Consider the following 7,213-nt stretch of genomic DNA (forward strand, 5'->3'; position numbering starts at 1 on the left):
TTTATTCTTTTTGCTAAACACTGTAATATTTGTTGACTATTACTGTAGTTGATTCTTTTCATTCATGATTTAGAAATGGTTATCTGTTATTCTAGCTTCATGGTCGGCAAACTGCGACTCGCAAGCCACATACGGCTCTTTGGCTCCTTGAGTGTGACTCTTCCACAAAATACCACGGCCTGGGCAAGTCTGTTTTGAAGAAGTGGTGTTAGAAGAAATTTAAATTTAAAAAATTTGTCTCTCAAAAGAAATTTCTATTGTTGTACTGTTGATATTTGGCTCTGTTGACTAATGAATTTGTCCACCACTCTTCTAGCTTATTGCATTTTTAAGTCTTACCTTTTCAGAAAATATATTTAATCTGTTGCTTGGCCAAAAGTTAACACCAACAATTATTCTGTATTAGCTGCAAGATATGATGATTTTTATTTATTTTTTTGCTTACCGCCTCAGCTTAAAAAAAACAAACCCTTGTTATACAGCCCTAGTTGATGGATAGAGCATCGGCCTGAGGACTGAAGAGTTCTGGGTTCAATTCTGTCAAGGGCACGTACCTTGGTTGCAGGCTCCATCTTTGATGGCCTGTGTGAAAGGCAACCAATTGATGTGTCTCTCTCACATTGATGATTTCTTCTTCTTCTTCTTTTATTTTTTAAATGAATATTTCTCTTAATCCATTGAAGAAATTCCATTTTTTAATATATATTTTATTGATTTTTTTACAGAGAGGAGGAGGAGAGACGGATAGAGAGCTAGAAAAGTCTATGAGAGAGAAACATCGGCCAGCTGCCTCTTGTACACCCCCTACCGGGGATGTGCTCTTAACCAATGTACATGCCCTTGACCGGAATTGAACCTGGGACCTTTCAGTCTGCAGACCCACGCTCTACCACTGAGCCAAACCAGTTTGGGCTCGATGATTCTCTTTCTGTGCCTCTCTCCACTTCTCTAAAATTCAATGGGAAAATATCCTCAGGGGAGGATTAAAAAAAAACAATCTATAAAATTGTTGTACATACGGTACAATAAAGTACATAAACTTTAAGGGTGGAGCTCAATGAATTTTTACAAATTTACATTTGTAAACACCACTAGGACCAACAAAGGCTTCCTCATGCCTTTCCAGTCAATATCAACATTCCACAAATATCAACTATTCTGACTTCTTTTTTCTTTTTAAATATATTTTATTGATTTTTTTACAGAAAGAAAGGGAGAAGGATAGAGAGCAAGAAACATAGATGACAAGAGAAACATCAACCAGCTGCCTCCTGTACAATCCCCACTGGGGATGTTCCTGCAACTAATGTACATGGCCTTGACAGGAATTGAACCTGGGACCTTTCAGTCCGCAGACCGATGCTCTATCCACTGAGCCAAACTGGTTTTGGCTCAACTATAATTTCCCTTTTGTTGAACTTCATGTAAGTGAAATCATATAGTACATTTTCTTTTGTGTCTTTCAATATGTTTTAGGGTTTCATTCCTGTGGTTGGGTGTTCTAAGTATAGTTTTTATCACATGAATATATTACAATTAGTTTTTATATTCTGGATTATAATAAATAAAACCGCTCTGAACAGTCTTGAGCATGTCGTGTGTGTGTGTGTGTGTGTGTGTGTGTGTATGTGTGTATTCAGACACACAGAGACACATACATACACACACAGACACACACACTCTTGGACATATGCATAGAAATGGAATTGCTGAGTAACAAGACTGCTGCATATTTAACTTTATCAAAGCTGTTTTCCAAGTAGCTTTAGAAAGTGATTCTAGCCCTATCCCAGTTTGGCCCAGTGGAAAGAGCGTTGGCCTGCGGACTGAGGGATCCCAGGTTCGATTCTGGCCAGGGGCATGTGCATGGGTTGCAGCTCGATCCCCCGCAGGGTGTGTGCAAGAGGCAGCCAATCATTGATGTTTCTATCTCTCTCTCCCTCTTCCTTCCTTTCTGAAATTAATAAATACATTTAAAAAAAAAAGTAAGTGATTCTTTATACTCCAAATGGCCATGCTTGTGTATTCCAGTTGCTTCATATCATCATCAGCGCAGTGTTGTCAGTCTTTTAAAAAATTATCCAGGGATTGGAAAACTTTTTCTGTCACTGGTCATATAGAAAATATATTAGATTTTTAGGGACCAACCATTTAACTCTACCATTGTAGTACAAAAGCAATCATTGACAATAAGTAAACAAATGGGCATGTTTGCATTTGCTGATTAGTCTAAAACATCTTTTCCATCACATTTGTATACCAGCCAGTGTGTAAAAGAGAAGAAAAGTGAAAGGCATTCTTCTTTTATTTAAGAGCATGGCCCACAATTACACCAACCATTTTATCCACATCTTATTGGTCAGCATTTTGTTATATGACCAGTTTGCAAGAAAGAATGGAAAATTATTTAGCCTGGTCTTTTGTAATCACCTAAAAGTTCCAGGAGATATATTAAAAGAGAAAAGGAGGCCGAAACCGGTTTGGCTCAGTGGATAGTCGGCCTGTGGACTCAAGGGTCCCAGGTTCAATTCCGGTCAAGGGCATGTAACTTGGTTGCGTGCACATCCCCAGTAAGGGGTGTGCAAGAGGCAGCTGATCGATGATTCTCTCTCAATATTCCTAACTCTCTATCCCTTTCTCTTCCTCTCTATAAAAAATCAATAAAATATATTTTAAAAAAAGAGAAAAGGAGAATGGATATTAATAGTGATGTTTTCATATATGTATTAATTAGGAAATGATTATCACAATCAGGCTAATTAACATATCCATCACCTCCTATAATTAGCATGTATATGTGCATGTGCAGACGCATTGAGAATACTTGTGATCTACTCTTAGCAATTTTCAGGTGTATAGAAATTATTAAAATTGTAATTACTTTTCTGTACTTTAGGTCTTCAGGACATATTTATCTTGTAAGTGAAGGTCTGTATGCTTTGACAAACATCTTCCTTTTCCCCCATCCCCAGCCTCTGGTAACCATCATTCTACTACCTGTTACGATATATACTAGAGGCCCAGTGCATAAAAATTCATGCACTGGAGGGGGAGTCCCTCAGCCCAGCCTGCCCCTCCCAGTCTGGGAGCCCTCAGGGGTGGGAGGTGACCTGGTGATCAGGGGAAGGCAATGCCCCCATCACACTTCTGCTGCCACTGCCAGCAGTGCAAGCCTTGGCTGGCCCTGGGCTGCTGGGCAGCCACCATCAGAGACTTGCCTGTGTCAGGCTGGCCCCTGGGCGGCTGAGGGTGTTGAGGGGACTGGGGGATTCCAGAGGCAGGCGAGTGTAGAAGCCGGCAGTATCTGCCTGGGGTCAGGCCCAGCTGTGCCATATGCCTGCCACCCTGGCAAGGCTGAGGGGGACTGGGTGCCGCCATCTTGTGGCTGTGGGTGCCGCCTTTTTTGAGCATGGTAGTCAGTTAGCCTATCCTCTCTTTATTGGTTGTGGGCACTGCCAGTTTTGTGAGGACATGGTCAATTAGCACATTCCCTCTTTATTAGACTATATTTTTTTCACATTTTTTTTCACTCAACTGTTGATGGACACCTAGAGCATTTCCGTATCTTGGAAATGTGTAAATGTGTGCAGATATATCATTGAGATAGTGATTTTATGTCCTTTGAATATTTATGTGAAGTAGGATTACTAGCTATTTTTAAATTTTTTTTAGGAACCTCCATACTGTTTTCCATAGTGGCTGCACCAATTTACTAGTATATCCTACAACAGTGCACAAGGGTTCCCTTTTCTCCACATCCTTGCCAACACTTTTTCTTTTTAAAAATGCTTTTTTTGTTGTTTGTTTATCCTTACCTGGGGATATTTTTTTTCCGTTGATTTTTTTAGAGTGAAAAGGAGGGGAGACAGATGTGAAGGGCACATCAACCAGTTGCCTCCCTCACACGCCCCAAATGGCGCCAGAGATCAAGCCTGCAACCAAGATACATGCCCTAAAGAATTGAACCTGAGACCCTTCAGTCTGCAGGCCAATACTCTTTTTTATCAACTGAGCCAAACCAGCTAGGGCTTATTTTTTCTTTTTTATAATAGCTATTCTAACATATATGGGGTGATATCTCACTATAGTTTCGATTTGCATTTTTCTCTTGATTAGTGATGTTGAACATATTTTCAAATACATGTTGGTTATTTGTATATATTCGTTGAAAAAATATTTCCCAGGCCAGTTGCCCATTTTTAATCAGGTTGTTTTCTTTGCTATTGAGTTGTGTAAGTTCCTTGTATATTTTGGATGTTAAGCCTTCATTGGTTATATGGTTTGCAAATCTGTTTTTCCCATTCCATTAATCACCTTTTCATTTTGTTTCCTTTGCTGTGCAGTAACTTTCTAGTTTAATGCAGTTCCATTTGTTGATTTTTGCTTTTGTTATGTTATCAAATCCAAAAAAGCATTGCCAAGACCAATATTGAAGATCATCCCCCCGCCTCCCCCCCCTTTTCATGTAGTTTTGTGATTTCAGGTCTTACATTTAAGTATTTAATCCATTTTGAGTGGAGTTTGGTTTATGGTAATCAGGTCCAATTTTATTTTTCTGAAAATCCACTTTTTCCAACACCATTTTTTGAAGACTCTTTTTTTCCAGTGTATATTCTTGGCATCATTAACTTGGCATCATGTATTCTTGGCACAAAGATTAGTTGATTATATATGTGTGGGTTTATTTTTGGGCTCTTTTGTCTGTTCCATTAGTGTTTGTTTTTAGTACCATACTGTTTTGATTAATGTAGCTTTTTAATATAATTTGAAATCATGAAATATGCCTCTAGATTTTTTTTTTTTTTTACAGAGGGGGGGAGAGGATAGAAACACCCATGAGTGAGAAACATTGATCAGCTGCCTCCAGCATGCCCCTTACTGGGGATCTAGCTCAAAACCTGGGCATGTGCCTTGACCAGGAATAAAATATTGACCTCCTAGTTTAGGGGTGTCGAACTCAATCAGAGAAGGGGCCAAAATCTAAAATCCAGCCTAAATCGCGGGCCGAATGGTTTACTGAACAGACATAAACTGTCATTGTGATGGAAACGCAGTGGAGTGCAGTGATGACAGCGCGGTGCGGGCCACATTGCAAGGCCTGGCGGGATGGATTTGGCCCGAGGGCCTTGTGTTTGACACGTGTCCTAGTTAATGGGCCAATGTTCAACCATTGAGTCACGCTGGCCAGTCCTATTTTTGTTTTTTAAAGTACCTCCATATTGTTTTCCAAAGCTCTAAACCAACTTACAAGGGTTTCCTTTTCTCAGCAACAGTTCTTTTTCTTAAAGATGTCGTTTCTGCTGATAAATCTGATTGTAATCTAATAAAGCTTCCTTCATAGGTTAGTCTTTTTTCCAGACGCCTTGAAAATTGTTTGCTTATCATTAATTTTTGACAGCTTTAATGTTTTGTTAGCTTCTTGAACATGTTTAGTACCTTCCTTAGGTTTGGAAAATTCCCTTTATTTCTTTGAATAGGTTCTGTTCCCTTCCTTCCTCTTCTGGGATACCACTTATCCTACTATTGCTCTTCCTAATGGAGTCAGATAGTTCTCATAGAATTAAAAAAATCTTAGTCCTTTTACACCCCCGTCATATCTAGTACAATTTTTAACAGTTCAGCAAGTTGATAGGACCCCAGATGATGGCGCTACAGCACTTTTTAACCTCCTCTAATTCTTTGGGGGCTACAGTTGTGGTGGGGTGTTGCTGAGGCCCTGGGGATTGCTACCTAGGTGACCAGGGTTGGTGGGTATTGTGTGTCTTGGGTGACTAGACCTCAGGGAACCACCACACTGGTGGGTGAGGGGAACAGGTAGGCAAGCCCTCTTATAGCTGCAGACAGCACTGTGGTCTAGCTAGTCCAGATTTGTTTCCACTGCTACCACTCTACAATGAGGGATGGGGAGTCAGGGGGCTTATTTCTTGAAGCCTATAGACTTTCTGCTGGGTTGTAGTGTGACGCTGCACCCCAACTATTTCACCGCTACTGCCTTATCTGGGGCCTATGTGGCCAGGGAATTCTGTGGACACCTTCCGTCCTGCTGCCCCCATGTATTCCAATATGTCCACTTTCAGATGTACCAATATGTGGATCTCTCGGGTTAAGAAACGTCGTTGGATTATATTAGGTAGATGTCCACCCAGTTGTAAATTTAAAGGGAGACATACCAAGGTGTTTTCTAACTCAACCATAATGCTTATGTGTACTATATCTTAACTTCTTCCCTCCGAAACTTCTATCACCAATATCCTTAAATGATCTACGCTCAACATTACTGATAGTTCCCCATATCACAAAAGCAAGAATTTTCCTTTCCAAAACACGAGCTTGTAATATGCCTTGGTAAAACTAGTTTAAGCTCACCTTATGCACAGGTCACTTACTAGGGTTTCTGGTCTTTAAGAGTTGAACATAATTCCTCTATGTGAGACCTATGTTCAAGATATTTAGGTTTTTTGTTATATGATCAAGACAGGCCTTAGCTGGTTGGCCAAAGCAAATTACTGACGGTGCACTCAATTGATAAATCCAATCATATTTATCCTCCAAAATTAATTGCATAAAAATTTTATGACATAATTTATCCTGGGCAAAACTTTGTCTAATTCAGAATTCCCCAAGCTTTGCAAAGTTTAAATACCAATTAATGGGAATGATTTCATTTTGAGGCATGCTTTATGTAACATAATTTACAAACACTTACGGCGGCTTACGGTCCTCAAAGGCCGCTCAAAATTACCCTTGACCTGTGTTTACTAGGCCCTTTACACTACAGATTTCAGCTATTTTAATTCAGTAATCTCCAAATCAACTTACATCTGATTTCATCTTAGTCCTGCAGCTATTAGCAATATTTTGATAGTATTGGCATATAAAAATACTGGGTTCTTTTCCCTTCAAACATTTCAAGACTAATTTAATATTATCCCTAAATTATCTGCCATTCACTGCCTCCCATGATAATCTATGGCAATTAACCCAAGGGACCAGTTTAGAGTATGCACATTTCTTCCATGAAACTAGATGACTACCAGTACCACAGCATGTGAATAGACTACAACTTCAAACCTTTAATCCATCCCTTATAATCAAACCCTTCTACCTCCCCACCCCTTCTGGAACATTCTACAACTCAATTGTATAATCATGTAAGGGACCTATGTATTTATAATAGCTACCGGAAGTACAAGAGGCATATATCTTGCTGAGT

The sequence above is a fragment of the Pipistrellus kuhlii genome, unplaced genomic scaffold, assembly GCF_014108245.1.
Source record: "Pipistrellus kuhlii isolate mPipKuh1 unplaced genomic scaffold, mPipKuh1.p scaffold_m20_p_2, whole genome shotgun sequence".
Classification (NCBI taxonomy): domain Eukaryota; kingdom Metazoa; phylum Chordata; class Mammalia; order Chiroptera; family Vespertilionidae; genus Pipistrellus; species Pipistrellus kuhlii.